This window comes from Ruditapes philippinarum, unplaced genomic scaffold (assembly GCF_026571515.1).
Source record: "Ruditapes philippinarum isolate M1 unplaced genomic scaffold, ASM2657151v2 ctg2835_1_1_1_1, whole genome shotgun sequence".
Classification (NCBI taxonomy): Eukaryota; Metazoa; Mollusca; class Bivalvia; order Venerida; family Veneridae; genus Ruditapes; species Ruditapes philippinarum.
The window spans coordinates 58,447-74,149 of record NW_026854598.1 but is presented as its reverse complement, the minus strand read 5'-3'; the positions used below and the strand labels follow the sequence as shown (position 1 = coordinate 74,149).

Below are 15,703 nucleotides of genomic sequence, written 5' to 3'. Positions count from 1 at the left end.
CCGCGACCCTTAGCATCGGCAAGCAGAATTCAACATTTAAAAATGGAGTGGCAAAATATTGAATTCTTAAACATCCCAAATGGTTCATATGGGGGTTTAAATCATTGCCCTTCAAAAAACACTTTTGGGCCATTTCTTTAAAAAAGCGGCAAATATTTCCCCAATTTTTAAAAATGCTTTTTGCAAGCAAATTTCAGTGAAATAATTTAAAAAAAATGAAAATGTGGGGGAAATTAAACAACATATTTTTTTTTCCCTTCTTGAAAGAAAAAAATTTTTGGGTTTATTTTTTTTCACCCAAATTTTAAAACCTCATAATCATCTATGTATTTTTTAAAAAAAGGGAAAAAAAGGGGCCAAATTTCATTTAAATTGGGTTTTGCTTTTTTTATCACTCAATTTTAAACAAAATTTTAAAGATCATCAAAAGAAGAAAGGCAAGGGCCAAAAAAAGGAAGGAAACGGGCAGGGGGGCAAACCCGGGGGGGAAGGAGGGAAAAAATTTTTAAAACCAATACTAGACATTAAATTAGAATATTCGGTCAATAAAGGACATTAAACTACTACTTTGTTGAAAATGACACATTTTTTCACATTAAGTTCTTCTTACATGCTATATATTTTACTCTTTTTATACATTGTCAAAACATTTCAAAAAGGATGCCGGTTCTTAGAAAAGTAGGAACAAAATCTAACTCAAAATATGAGGTTTCTCAAAGGCTTACATCATGACATTATAAACACACATTTTTCTAAAAAATAAAGTCATCATTATTCATCTACTCTGTACATATGTTCTGAAATAGAAAAATAGAGAAACACGAATTCGCTAAAGAGCGCATTAAACGACAGAAATGAACTTGAAAATCTTCTAAAACTGCAAGCTTCAATAGCTACAGCAACAACGACAAACACATTGTATTTTAGGACATTATTGGCTGTTCTCGAACCGAATCAATTTGATCATTGTCTTTCTTTAACGCATAACAAGAATATTCTATAATTGGACTTACTTCATATTAATGATCAGTAGTAGTTTAAAAGTGTTTTTAAGACACATACTACGACACGTTCCAATGTTAATTGAATTAAATAACTTGTTACCGCTCTCTGATCCCTCTTTTGAGTCCACAAACAGTCAAAATATCTTAACAACAAAAACCATTTTTCCCACCTCTCAATTGGCTATAAAGGAGCAAATTTATTATAACGTCCAAATTAATATTAATCTCCTAATGCACTTAATTGTTTGCAATATAATTTGCTCGCCTGTTTGAAGCATATGATACCTGTCCCTGTTACAAAGTATCAGATGTGTATATATTATCGCTTGATCAAAAGGAACGTAATTGTAATTTTATATTGTACTGGAAGGCATATACTAGATTTGTACTTTCATGAAGCATGAAATTACTTACACTTCTAATTAAAAACAAAACAAAAACATACAATTAAGCAGAAATGTCTGCATTTAATTGTGTTGCTCAGTATTCTATATCATAGTTTGCGTTATATACAATAAAGTAATAAGGCTTCTGTTTGAACTGAGGGCAATTAGAACATGAATAAAAGACTAATCTTGAGAACTTCTTGGAAGCAATGAAAATAAAAAAAACGTTAATATATGCAAATTGCGGACTCGGTTTGATTGCGCCTGTGCATGAAAATACTGTTGATAGTCTCTATCACACCATATGTATGTTTATATTCGGGAAGACGCTTATACTAGATAATAAGATAGTGGATTATATATGTATGATTATAAGCTTATCACCCACAATGTTTGTTAGTGCTATAACCCTGTAGAGCATTTTGACGTGTTTTTAATTTTCATGACTTCGCAAATTCGTTCGCAAATTTGTCAATTTACATCAAACGAATTGTTGCTTTTAGGTTTAAATAACATAACAATTTCTCTATTAAAATATCATCTTATTCAAAAGTGTTAAAAGATACTTTGCAATAATAACTACAATTGTTCGTAGCCGTTGAACGTCTGACGTTACATTTAATACGGGATTTCATAAAAATGTCGCAAGCAACTATTTCTTAAAACGCCGATATTGATTTTTGAATTCCATATACTTTAGGTTCAATGAATTCATAATTGAACTTAAAGTATATGAAATTCAAAAAAAAAAAAATCAGCGTTTTTAAAAGATAACAACCAGGGTCGATACATTATGTTGTAAAGGTCTAGACAGGCCAATAATTATCTAAATGATTTTTTTTCTCTTTAAATTAGTCAAAATGCCTTCAATCACACTGGGGAGTGCTAAACAGTAATTATTAATTACGATTATATAATTGTAGAATTGTCACAGACAAAAATTGTTATTTAAAGGTAAAATATATTCTTAGTTATTTATTCATCTAAAATTTCATATACATAACTTTTTGGTCGAATATTCCTCTGTCATCTTTTCATTTGAACCTGTTCATTTGTTGCAAATAAAAATCAGTACACATTGCATAGTAGTAATGTTAATATGTAAGGCAGGCGAAGGATGTGCACAAAACTGATATAAAATTCTGGCCTGGCTAACGAAGTGAAGAGTGAACATCAAGTTTTTGTTTACATTTAGAGTACCAACATATGAATGCAAATGTACAATTAAGATGTGTACTTCATTAGATCATTGCGCTGATTTTATTGTTCATAGTTTCCTTAAGAATCGCAGCATACGCTATACTATATTGTTTATATTTTTTGTTTTCCGATAAAAGGACATGTATGTTCACGGGGCTGCTAGTATTATTTGTCCAGTTTTGTTATGTTCCAAAAAACGATGACAAAAATTATGGAAGGAGTTATGAAAGGTTAGAACACAAATGAAAATGAAGGTTAATTTAAAATCAATCATTTTGACAAAAATAAGAAATAAATTAATAAATAAATATATCACGGATCAATCAACAATAGATGTCATCGCAAAATGTATATGGAACTTTATAGTTTCATTATCCCTCATGTATAGACTCAATAAAGCCGAGTGTGCAATTTTCATGTAATTTTGCTCTTTTAAATGCTTCCCGAGGAATCACTTTTTTCAGATATTTCTAGTGTAAAAATATTGGTAATATGAATGTGTTATTAACCATGTATAAAATGTAAATATATATGTAGTGTAATGACGATACATTGAAGTAGTAAGAATATACATATGTTTCGAGCACGTCAGGTATAAATATTTACATTAAATGTACAGTTTTGTCGCCTAAAACATTCATTTTCATATCAATCAGATACAGTTGATCAATATTCCTTTCAATATTCAACAATTGCCTTTTATTAAATCGACGATGTGCAATAAAGGTTTACTAAAAAACCCATCCATTTCAGTCATAATTTTCAGGTCAAGCTACTAAATTAAATGTGTGTTTTGCAATATAAAGAAATTCTATATATAACATTAAAGATCCTGTAACACATTTTTGTCATGGTTTTATTTCATAAATATGATGCTCAAATTAAGATTTGTCAATCTTGTAAGTTCAAATAAGCATTATCCATTAAGATATTACCCAATTTAACATTTCGCGTAAATAAAGGGAGGTAATTAGAAATTTATTTTCTATAAATTCTAAGTCAAATTTTCCAATAAGAAATCAATGCATGTAACTTATTGATTAAATATAATGTGCACAAATATTTGCAGTACATATTTTACATATTCTTGGATGTTTGAAAATTGTTTTATTTGCATAATTATATACATATATAATATTTTGCAAGTTTGGTATACACACAGTAACACATAACATACAGGATCTTTAAAATAAAGGAAAGTTAAGAAGTAGACTGAATCAATTTCTTAATCTAATCTGATCGCTCATAACACGCAAAAAATTAATTAAAAATAATTTGTATGTAATGGAAAAGATGTACAGCTGTTGGAACACCATTCAGAAATAAAGATATTATCTTGATATATATTTTATCAAGCAGGCAATACCAATGGAAATGATTTAGATATAAATATAAACAGATGAATAAAAGGGACATGGTGGTACTTACATCGCACACCACGAAATATTAAGGAACATATTTTCTTATATCTATCATAATAGAAAAAACATCTTTTAGCTTAAAAATAGGTTAACTGATGTCTAATACACAAAGTGTACGTGTAAAAGAACAAATTATCTGGTTGTTATGTAAAGTCAGTGGCTCCAATGAATTTAATTTGTTGCTTAGAGAAGTCAATAGTTTTAATGGAAAGTCCATGATAGCCATGGAAATAGAAAAAAAACGAGAAAAAAAAAACGGAATCACAAAAGAAAGTCAAAATGACAAAATTATATATATTTAATATATATTGCTGGCGTGGTTTGATTGAGCCATTGTAGTGATATTTGGAAGTTACCATTCTGAGGGTCAATAGATGTCATGGAAAGTCAATTGTTTATACCTAGCAAAAAATTTTCACAGACGAGGTTTGGTGATGGCAGTGGCATCGTTATGATCCTTCGGTGATCCTTTTCGAATCCATTAATGGTTTATTCCGATGGAGACGTAGAAGATTTTAAAATTTAAAACATTTTACTTCAAAAGTGAAATTCCTGTTTCCGGTAGGTCATTGATTTTTTTATCATTATTTACTTAAAACTTAAAAAGATGTTTTCGTCATAAACATAATGGTTTGTGCTTGAACTAACTCCCTGAGACACCAGAGACTTTAAAACAATCTTTGGCTTAACTTGACCTCAAAAGTACGTCAATAGACTCCATCAATATTGATTTAAAAAAAAACAACATCATAACAATTTGACTGCATTGCATGTATATTGATCAACAGTGTTTGATCAATATGCATGTTTATTTAATTTTTAATCATACTTGAATTAACATTCATATTACTAATATCTTAAGACTTTAAAGTTTCATTTGCATTTTTGCGATCACAAATATCGTTGATTGATCCATGATTTAAAAAGTGTATTTGCTAATTAAGGATGGCATTCTTAAGCGGTACCATATTTAGAAAAGCTAGTAAAAGATTGCGTTTATTGTTTTGTCTGTTTGATGTAAAAATACTATAAAATCAAAATGTTAAATCGTTTGGAATTATTACTCTGAATTTGCAATTAAGATAGTCATGAGGTAACATGATTACTAATACGCTGACCGTCTACATGACAAAAAATTCAAGCCTAAAAGACGCAACCTCTTACCAAAACAGATTATATATTTTATGGAGTATTTCCGGTATTTTAAAGTTTCATAAAATAAAATAATGCCATCTACTTAAATTGATAGTATGACTATTTAATTTTTAAGAATCAAAACTTATAAGGTAAATGAAATAAAGAAACTATGACGGATGTTTTCTTTTTTACTATTCAACAAAAAATGTTATGCACAAAAAATTTTATACGCAAAAAGCACGCCAGGGTTCAAACAACTAAATGTTCTGTTTAACGTCGAAAAAAAGAATAAATTGAGAAAAATTTCATTTTATTTAGTACATGTAAAGTGACCAGATTTTATACTGTTAAAAATACTGTTACCAATGCAACAGTACAAAATTCTTAATCACGTGGTACACTTGCATTAACGGTAAGAATAACTAGAGCCTATGGGAAATTAACATTAGGAAAAAAGTGTGTGTAAATAATACAGGCTATTTACCTGAATCGGATCAGTACCCTCATAATGGAATACAAAGTGTTATCTGGTTTTATGAATATATAAGTTTACCATAGTAAAATATATAGACGAACATTCATTCTTTCCCAGTTTAACAGTTCTTGATTTATATGAACAAACAGTTTACTTTTTGAAGAAAGATTGTCATGTATGTTAGAGTGACATAATACCAGACTAAGTCAAAATTCAAAATAAGACATTACATTTGCCATTATTGTTTTCAAGTTTATAACTTATATAGCCTAAAATAAATGATATAAACAGACTATCGGTAACATCATATTGATAAAGAGAGTGGGACAGTCAAATTCTAGGATGTTTAATTGTTTCCCCTAAACATTGTCAATATCAACTATTGGCTAATTACCATTATAGTTAATCTTGAAGCTAATCTTAATGATAATAATAAGGCTAATTCAACGAAATTTTACAGTACGAAAAATGCAAAAAGTGTCTCTTTAAAGTGACCACATTCATAGGGATGATGTATAGAAGATGGTATTTGAACCGCACTTGAATTGAGTATTCGAAACCTATTAGAAATAAATACTTCAATCAAATAAAAAAGGTAATGCCTCGCATAAAAATACGTAAACATAACGCTACAACTCGTTTTAATCCCTGTAAATGTGGCGTCGCCTCTGATTTAAATTCATTTCGGTTGGAAAATGCAATATGTTTCTAAGATTTCTCTTAAGAAATCATAGCAGTAAATGAACATTATATACAGTTTATAGGTTCAATAAATTTCATGCTACACTGTACCTTATTGATGTATAGTTTTAACAGATATATTATGTATTCCCAGCAACAAAACAGCTTGAGTGAATGGAATTATGACTTTCTTATCTCTTTAATTCCCATATGAGCCCGTTTTAGTTAATATTATTTCACATTATATTTCCCACTCAATTCACCCTAATGTACGCTCTCGTTTTTTTGAGTGTGTCGAGGACCGCGTCCTGTGAACGTTGCCTTTGCCTTGTTGATCTTTATTCTTGTTTTTCTATATAGTGTATAGTATACAGTGTATGCACAGTCCGGATAATGACATCATACGTGTATCTACTTAATATCTTGACCGTTTGATAAATGGCCACCCAATGGTAATAGTAGATATTTGTTAACATATAAGATAACAATGGTTTAAATGATAATAAAAAGGATGACGTTTGTAAACATTGTGTTTTTTCTGTTTGTCATATTGATTCGTATTACTAAATTATGATATAAAACATGATATAGAACATATAAACAAAGATAGATATAGCATGCATTTTTAAAAACGGGGACATGAATTAAAATTTTGGGTTACTTACATTTTTTTGTCATTTATTTGGCATTTTGGAGTTGACCCCCTTACAGTTAAAAACACTGATGATTTTATTTTAAGCTGAAATAGGATTTTTAAAAATTGGGATTCTCTGCTCAACAATAACTAACATTCTTAAAAAAATCAGAGTCTAGTTCAAAACGTGATTGCGTCTGCTCTTGCAGAAACGGAGTATATATATTTTAGTTGGTTGCGATAAATGAATTAAAAACTGTCTTATAACTACATGAAATAATTTGGTTACGGAAAAGCCATTATTTGTTTTGGAATAATGTTTTTCAATGACTTTAGAACAATGTCTTGAAATGTTGAAATTGGTAATTTTTCTGTTGCAAAAAAAAAAACGGAAACAATTGTTAAATTTATGTTAAAAAGCCACAAACAAATGCGATCTCCGTAGACATAGTAAAGTAAGCTTAGTCTTTTACAGTTCAATAAAGCTACAAAAATGTAAAAGTCGAGAATAACAGGGTATTATTTGCTCGTTTGATAAAACAGTGTTGTACTATTATTTTATATTCTTTACTATTCTGTGTAAAATTATAAACTACAAATTCAGAACATTAGAAAAATATGACCTCAAAGTCGTGTAGGTACTATGAATTGTAAAGTCGAATAAATTGCCAAAACATTTAGAGGGGTGCTTCTTTAGGTCAATAGACTTACAGGAGAAAAAAGCTCAACTAGAAAGACCAACGTTCATGAAATATAGCTTCAAAAATCTCTTAAGCAACGACTGCAAACAGACAGAGGCACAGATGTGTGGAGGAGGGTCAAATAATTAACCAGCAGAGGTCGACATCAACATATCACTTTGTTGAAATTTACATATTTTATTTCACATTCAATGTTATTTCTTATGTGTGATGATGAACATATTAAAATCTATTAAACCAATGCCAAAACATTCTTAAAAACCATACCGACACAACAAGTTTTGAGCCACAATATGCTATAAACGAGTTAAGGTTTCTCAAACGCTAACATAATGTGTTTAAGCAGACAAAGAACGAACAAAAAAGATTTTGTTTAAATAGAATCCATAACGAACGCATAAAACGACAAAATAATTGAAAATAATTCACACTCGGTTTGATTTACCTGTTCATGGACGCTACAGGAAAGAGCGAGCTTCAAAGGCAAAAACAACAAAAATTAAATTCTTATAACAACCTTGTATTTGAGATTCAAATTGACCAATTCCTTTCGTGCGACGAAGGTTCGACACAAAAAAAATACATGTATTTTAAAATTTGACTACTTTCATATTAATGTGCAGCAGTAGATAAAAAGTGTGTTTAAGAACACCTGATATGACACGTGTCCATATGAAACGAATTAGATGTTACAAACTATAAATGATTACGCCTCTCTGACTCACTCGTTTGAGACCCAAACGGGCAAGTATTTAAAGTAATCAAAACCAGTTTCCTCTTCCATTTTCCAATAAAAGAACAATTCATTTTAACGTCATAATGTAATTTAATCTCCTTATGCACTAAATGACTTTCAATATAATTTGCTCGTCTGTTCAATTGTACGTGCAACTGTTTACTGTTATTACATTTCTAATCAGGTATTATGTATATCAGTTATCACTTGATCAAAAGGAACGTAATCATAATTTTATATTGTATTCGAAAGCAGATAATAGATTTGTACTTTCATCAAGCATGAACTTACTTACAATTTTCTAATAAGAAACAAAACAAAAACATTCAATATACCAGAAATTTATCAGCTTTCAACATATTGTGTTACTCAATATTCTATATTATAGTATAAGTCTCACTACTTCCGGAAATAAATGCTCGGTTGTGAACAGATTGAAATTATTTATTATTTGCGATATGGAAGTAAGGCTTATATCTGACCTGAGCTTGAGCACTGTGAAGTGATCAGAAAACTAATCTTGAAAAGTTCTGATCCCTAGGAAGCATTGAAAATAACAACGTTATATCAACATTGTGAACCCCGCTTTGATTGAGTCTGTCCATGGAGTACTGTGCAACATCTCTAGCGCCCTACGTATGTATATATTATGGGAAAAGTTTTTTTTTCTAAAATATCTCATTTTATGCTTACCAGTGAGATACTTGAGAGTTTGAATGAAAGCTGTATCATCAACAGTGTGAGTAGTATAGCTTTGGCAAACATTTTGTCGTGTGTTTTGTTTTCATGACTTCGAAACTTTTTAATTTACATAAAAATAATTGTTGCGTAACAATAACTTCATATAATCAATGATGTTATATGTTCGATCCTTGAAGATCGTTCATCACGACATCATTATTGTGTATACATGCTATATGGTACTTTTAGTTTCTTCTTGTTGGCCCTTTTCAACTTGGGTTTGTTCAAGTATTCCTTCTAGAATACTGTATTATCACCCTTAGGATATGTTACCTGCTTTTAAAATTTGTCTTATGACGTCTTGTCTATGAAATGCAGGCTTCATAACCTCAAATCCTCTTTCAAAATTCTTTATTTTTTTTAGTTACGCACATTGTATTCTAGTTTAGGGCACACGCATTCTTTTACTTGGGGACCATACGCTGCTTTTCATGGAATGGCACTACTTTGCCACATTGAAGGTTTCATGATTACCGCCGTATGAACACATTTGCAGATGTTTCCAAACCATTTTCGTGTTAAACATTGAATTCTGCTAAGGCCAGTGCTAGGGACGATAACTTACACCTTCTGGTACCGTCCATGAAAAGGCTCAATTAAACCGAGCCTGCAACATTTTCAATTTTGTTGTGTTGGACATTCTTTAGGGATTCTGTTTTCTCTATTTTCTAGGAACAAATGACTTTTTACATGTACATGTACACTTTTTTGATGTTGATTTAAAATAAAATATCAGTTAAAGATCCTGTATGTTGTGATCAAAGTGGCAAATCAATCTAAGTGAAATTATATATATGTACATATTTATGCAAATAAAAAAAAATTAAAACATCGAAGAATATGTAAAATATGTACTGCAAATATTTGTGAATATTATATGTAATCAATACACATTCATTTCTTATTGTAAAATTTGACTTTATTGAACTTATTTTTTTATTACCTACCTTTATTTACATGAAATGTTAAATTCGGTAATATCTTTTTTAATAAAGCCTTTTCTGAACCTACAATAGCGATTTCTAAATTTGAGAATCATATTTATGATTTAAAATCATTCAAAAATTGTGTTACAGGATCTTTAACCGATATGTTTAGCTAATAAATGCTTCTATTCATTATGATAGATAAAGAATAATGTGTTCCTTGGCATATATAGCCTTCAGTGTGTGGTGCACGCTGTTAGTGTTACGATGTGCTTCTTATTCATCTATTTATCTTTATATCTTTATCTACAAAAAATGCAAAAAAATGCCCGCTTAAATAATTTTTATTTGCTGAATGGTGTTCCAACGGTTATACATTCAATACTTGTGGTTATTTCATTACAAATTATCAACTTTTACTTGATTGCGTGGCATAAACTATATTAATTTTAACACATCGATCAGATTAGATCAGGTTATTGATTCTGTCCACTTTTTTTCTTTCTTTTAATGTGAAATATAGAATCACTTTTATATTGCAAAACAAATATTAGTAATATGATATCATAATTACGTCAATGGACTCAATCAATAGTGATTTGAAAATAAACATTGTTGTACTAATCATTCGAATATATTGTATTGATTTTCTTAGAGAACATATCTGGCACATCGCCTTTTTAATAAAGGAATATTTGAGTGGGCATGAATATTCATCAACAGTTTATGATCAAAGTGGCGGCATGTCTGAGTGGTTAACATATTGAACTAGAAATCTAATGATCGGCGGCCGCATTGGTTCAAACCTCTAGGGAAAGTCGTTGTTTCTTTAAGCAAGACACTTTACACTTATTGCTCGGAACTGGTTGGTTCTAGGATCAGATTCGAAAGTGTGTCTATAAGCCTTAACCTAACACAATCAAAACAAAATCTATATTAACCAACAGTTTTTGATTTTTTGAAAAATTAATGAATAATTAGTGTGACAAAAAGTGTTCATTTGAAATGTAATTATTTCCTTTTGCTGTGCCGAAAACCATATCTTTATATATATTGAATATTGGATGAGAGTAGAATCAATACTGATTTTATTGAACGAGTTGAATAAATTATATTATGCGAGCCTCTGGCGAAGTAAATTTTATTTTATCAAACGAGTTCAATATTGTACCTACACAAACATAATATTAAATATATCATATTCCCAAAATAAAGACAGTTTAAAATGCAACAGAACCATTTTGCATTGACGTACCTATTTAACAATGACAATTAACGCGACTTTACACTATGTTTTAAATATCGAATGACGTCACGCCAAAATGTATGCACGGCCATGCAATACCTTTTTTTATAGAGTCGCAAAATCGTCATAGGTATGTGGTAAATTTTATATATTTAACATTATGATTTGATTCATCACTATACTAAAATAATTAAATAATCATTTATACAGTATTTTAAGAAATTTACACTATAATAATATTTCTTTTACATTTTGCTATGACCAGCTCAGTTAATTACATAAAAGAATATATGTGCTGATACATGTAATAGATGATATTCTGGGATCTTTTTTCTTTTCTTCTAGGAATAAATCAATCATAGTTATTAGATAAAATAACACAATTTGTTTCTAAATGTAGGAATCACGATGTTAATGAAGCATTATCACCTTAAAACACATATTACGATAAGCAGTTTTATGTCCCAAAGCTAATAAAAAACGGTGTTTTTGGTTTCGTCTGTTTTTTTATAAAACATGATATAAAATCAAAATGATTGGTATTATTGCTCAGAATTTGTAATTAAAATAGTCAACAAGTTATCATTTATATTTTTAGAAGGATTACACTATATGTAATATTAAATGCATGATAACCGATCGAGAGTATACTATTTTGTAAAAACTATCAGTGAGAACGAATCAATTAAAAGATCTTAGACCACATTCTAAGATAACTTTGTTGAATATTTATCGATCTAAAGAATAGATAAAACAGGAGTGAATACGATATGATGAAATATTGGCGTCTAAATGTACACTGACTTTATATATAACTTTATTGATCTTACAACTGCTTTAATAGTTTTTCTATTGAAGCTATTTGTACATTGTTTGTACTCGATTTTAATTCCTCTCTACTATAAAAACATAAAGATGTGAGTAAATTTGTTTGAAATATTCATAAATTTGGGAAGGTTAATATTTCACTTTACTTTCATGGTTCATGAATAAAACCAAAAATAACAACAAACTTAATACATTTTATAATTTAATGAATTTTTAATTTTTAAATCCTGTTTTGTTACAAATATAAATAACCTATGACTTTGTTTATATCATTACATGTATTTTAGGGAATAATTTAATTATAGAAATAGAAAGACAGTATTGATCAGTGGAGCAACACGTAATAAGATTATCTCTATAAGAACTAAATCTTTATTCTATCCGTGTTTCAGCTTCTGTTACTTGTACATTTACTATACTATAGTTTGATTGTCCATTTTCCGACGCTGGTTGAACAGACTGACCAATTTTCCGAGTTCTTGAAGTCGCCAAAGTACTGTAATCCGTCTGAGAATATACATTCTTTTTTCTTCCAGAGAAAAGACCAATAAATGTTCTTCTGTACGACATTCCAAAAATATAGTACACAACAAAATTAATTGCTAAAGATAAATAATAAATCAGTTGAGATATAGATTGTACGGTTAAATCAACTGGCGTGGATACATCTATTTGATCCTTAATGAATGATATCACGAGAAGCCGTAATTTCACCACATGGTAAGGGAAGGTTTAATGTAATGAAAATAAGCGTGACTGCCAGAAGCATTGTTTGTAACTTTTGTCTTAAGGTCACTGATTCTCTGTGCAGATGTTGAACTAAAACGTCTACGACGCTCACATGATGATAGTGAAGACAAAGCAATCCGAGACAAGAGAAATGTCATGATGATTAAAGGTGCAACAAGGGTAATAACACTGTCAACATAAACCATTATCCTAAGAAATTTATAGTGTTTAACTTTTGGTGTACACTCTCCTGTCATCGTCCATAATGGAAAGTTGTAACAACATAATGTACACACTACAAGCGTTATCACGGCATATTTTGCTTTCGTTGTTTGACACAAACTATTTGACCATAAAAGGTTTACATATCCGTATGTAATTTTTCTATTGTTACAAATACAACTAGCCCATACCGATAATGACATCCAAAAAAAGGTAAGTGAAGAAAACAATTACCTGGCATATACCGGCTATTCTACTTAAATTTAATTGAAACACTGAAGAGGTCCATATTACTAAAAGAGTGATAAGAAATCCATTGTCGCTGAGACTTCTAGCCGCTAAGAATATACTGCATGATTTTCTTCTTAAGAACTTTTGAACAAACACAGTAAAAGACAACGTATTTGCAATTAATCCAAATGAACAAATTATTGGTACTGCATATTTTTCAAGTAAAGCAATGAATTGCCGTGTTTCTTCAAATCTCTGTTCTTTGCTGGAGAAATTACCGTTTGAAGTTGAGTTGCTGTCCATCAATACAGTGTAACGTTTACAAGGAACTATTTCAACTGTAGAATATTTCAGCAGAAAACTGAAAGAAAGTAAATGAAAAATAGTATTCGGTAATAACAATAACTACCTATAAAACAATCTTAACTTACATCTGCATTTCATGTGATTTTTTTCTTTTATTATGAAAAACGTCTATTTTATTGGTTAAACAAGTATCATTAAAATTTTAATTTTAGAAGATCATCACCAAGTTAGGACAAAAGGCAAAAGGTTATTTTAAGTAAAGTTCATTATAAATTAAGCACATGAATTGATCATATATTACTAGTAATATGTACTGATTTTTTCAGATACAAAGTAAAACAAGAATTGTGTCATAAATATCAATATAAACACATTATCACTTATGAAAATCAAGAAGAAATAACGGGATCCCTAACGAATGAAAAAAATGGCAAAAAAACCCCTTGAAGTATACCCACAATGGATACATTCTAAAAATATTCGAGTCCAAATGGTGTAATGCACAATTAAAAAATGATGTAAAATTTTCATGAATTTATTTTTATAGCTCCAATTATTTTAAACACTCAAAACTACATTCATCTTAAAATTGTTCTTCAATGATAAGGAAAATCCGTTCAAAACACTTAACTACATTTACTTACCGTAACGTTTCGAAGTATCTTACTTATATTGTTATCCCTTTCTGACAATCAACTGATATTCCGTCAGTGTTCAATGAGAAAATAACCAATATCTAATATACTCGCTCGAGCGTTTAATTCTACTCTCCTGAACAATTTCACATAGCAGCCTGGTTCAAGCTGTGAAATAGGACTGACAGTGTTCGTCAGTGCTGGTGACAGTAGGATCAGCGTATAAATAACACAAGCAAAAAAGTAGCTTGTAGTTATATAAAATACATGTATATTTAAACTATTGTACAGTAACGACAGAACGTACGCGCGTATACACGTTACATAATTGACAACCGCATGGCAAAAAAAAGGCCGGCGAAAGCGAATCGCTTGATGGATTAAGATAATATAATCGAACAACACGGACAGCCAATTAACAAATATATTAGAATAATTGCGTTATTGCCTGATTTTATTCCAATCTGAAAAGTTGCTGCGGAACATATGCCATCGGGCAAATAAGTCACCAAGTGTGCCAATATGGACTTAAGGCACACTTGCCCCATGTTATAGCCTCTACATATTAATAGTTGCAATATAGTCTCTTCGTTAATATGACATCAACATATTTTGTCTTCACCCAACGTAGATACGTATTATTTTAAATTCAACACACTAAGTGGTCACAGTATGAAAAAAGCACATTGTGAAAGACAAGACCAACATAAATTGACCTGTAATAGGGACTGCAGATTTCTTACTTAGTTAATCATTTTTATTCAGATTAGACATAATTCAGTAGGACCTTTATAGATCTCCATAGATTTATGAAGGGTGAACATAGTACATCTTAAATGCTGATTCGTAAATAATCGTTAAGTAGTTAAAAGCTTAAACAAATCTTGATAAAAACCCTGCTTCTCTCTTGATTGGTTATCAATTACAAACTGTATTTAAACAATGCTTTATACTATTAGTCTATAATTTGCATACAAAAATATTAAGAGCATTATAGTTTGGACGTGCAATGGTCATTTACATATATATGGACCAATAAAATTTATCGATCTAAATACAGTAGAAATCCTACTTAAGAACACCCCGGAATTAAGACCATCCCACTTTTGAGATCATTTTTTAAAAGTACGGAATTTTCTGCTCTTTATGTCAATAGTTACATGATCCAGAATTAAGACCACCTCGCTTATCAACTTTTAAGACCACCAGATTCAGTCCCAATTCCTTGTTTTGTTCTTTATTTGACACCACTATTGAGACCACTGATTTTACGTCAACATCTATCTATATTTATGATCAGCTTGAATGCTCTAAGGCATAACACCTGATTACAAAAGGTGTCAAAAACACCCTATATCATTGGCCATGTAGGAATACGAGGAAATGAAAAAGTAGATGCTTTAGCTAAACAATCATTAAATTTTCAAAAAACTGACTTATTGTTACCTGCTTGTGATTTTAGAC

The 15,703-nt window shown here is 30.0% G+C and overlaps 1 pseudogene; it reads right to left on the bottom strand.

The window, feature by feature from the left end:
- Positions 1 to 12,360: 12,360 nt before the first annotated feature.
- LOC132740541 (uncharacterized) lies at positions 12,361 to 13,654 on the bottom strand (annotated as a pseudogene).
- Positions 13,655 to 15,703: the final 2,049 nt, after the last annotated feature.